General features: G+C 44.4%; 1 non-coding gene across 1 annotated transcript; it reads right to left on the bottom strand.

Moving 5' to 3' along the window:
- Positions 1–999: 999 nt before the first annotated feature.
- On the bottom strand, positions 1,000–1,071 carry TRNAC-GCA (transfer RNA cysteine (anticodon GCA)). The gene has a single exon. It is a non-coding gene; the product is annotated as a tRNA-Cys (tRNA).
- Between the last annotated feature and the right edge of the window lie 491 nt (positions 1,072–1,562).

Below are 1,562 nucleotides of genomic sequence, written 5' to 3'. Positions count from 1 at the left end.
GACACCGGAAGAAATTAAAAAATGAAAAGTATATGTGCATTGCCCAAAATCACTGACAGCGTTTGGCACAGATTATAATGTTGGCTCTAAAACTGCCCCCAATTCCCAGAGCCTGGTTATTCCAAGACAATGTGGGTCAGAGATTCCCTATGGGTCTGGGTGATAGGCAATAATCCTATGTTTCTAAGTCTTACCTGTGGAAAATAGAGCAGAGTGGATGTGGCTAATGATAGCAGCTATGTCACACTTGAGTCAACAAAAGATAAGCCCAGGGAATATTGAGTTTAGTGGGAGTACTCGTGGCAGCACAGACAGCTCAGCCCTGGAGTAAAGCAAAAATAGATGCAATACTTAGACACGTAACAAGTGTCCCGCGAGACCCACTAGTGAAATAGACCTGCCTGTCCATTTTGAGCAAATGCACCTATGAATTCAGTGGAGTTTTGACACAGGCTAATCACTTACAATTCAATCAAAATGGTCAAATTAGTGATGCTTACACTGAGTCAAATGTGCCCTCAACAAACTAAGAAGTGTGGTTGTTGGTCTGAACAAGAATCAGGAGATTCTTTTCCAAAGGTGGGCGACAAAACTCATGGTACAGCGAAAAATAGTACACAAGCGGCAGTTCCTACTGCAGTTAGAAGCTATCGGGTTCTTCTATCTGAGAAAGGCTCAGCCTGTTGCAAGGTGATGGCGACTCATTAGCAATGAGCAGGGAAGAAGATGCTTAAAAATAAAAGCTCAACATCTTTACAATCTATATTTTCTCCTATTATGGCACAATAGTAAGTACTTATCTTGCACAAAGCAGGGCACTAAGCTTCTCTTTATTTTATTTAATTCTCAAGACCATCTTGAAGTGAAGTGAAGTGAAGTCGCTCAGTCGTGTCTGACATTTTGCGACCCCGTGGACTGTAACCTACCAGGCTCCTCCATCCATGAGAGTCTCCAGGCAAGAATACTGGAGCGGGTTGCCATTTCCTTCTCCAGGGCATCTTCCCAATCCAGGGATCGAACCTGGGTCTCCTGCTCTGCAGGCAGACGCTTTAACCTCTGAGCCACCAGGGAAGCCCAAAACCATCTTGGAAGGTCCATATTATTTCTATTTCACTCCTGGAGAAACTGAGGCTGAAGGATGGGCTACTTTGCAAAACTGCACAGTTAACGAGTGACCTCAAGGCTTAAACCAGCAAGCCATGTGTGCACCCTGGCATATTTGGTTAGCCTCAGTGTCTTCCCAAATATAATGGTTCTCTGGATTTACTTTTCAAAAATTCGACTTACGAGTCCATACCAAAATCCAAATATTTGGTCGCTAAGGGAATATCTGGTGACCCAGGAAAGTAGGTCGCTGCTTCCGCATGGCAGTTTCTCCCTTGAGCTCACCAGTAGCTGTTTCCTTTGGACAGGATGTGTGCTTCCTTGTTGTTATTATTGTTTAGTCATTAAGTCATATCTGACCCTTTGCGACACCATGAACTGTAGCCTGCCAAGCTCCTCTGTCCATGAGATTTCCCAGGCAAGAATAACGGGCTGGGTTGCCATTTCCTTTTCCAGGG

This window comes from Capricornis sumatraensis, chromosome 19 (genome assembly GCF_032405125.1).
Source record: "Capricornis sumatraensis isolate serow.1 chromosome 19, serow.2, whole genome shotgun sequence".
In the NCBI taxonomy this organism is placed as follows: domain Eukaryota; kingdom Metazoa; phylum Chordata; class Mammalia; order Artiodactyla; family Bovidae; genus Capricornis; species Capricornis sumatraensis.
The sequence above is the reverse complement of the archived record's forward strand: the minus strand, read 5'-3'. Positions and strand labels throughout refer to the sequence as shown.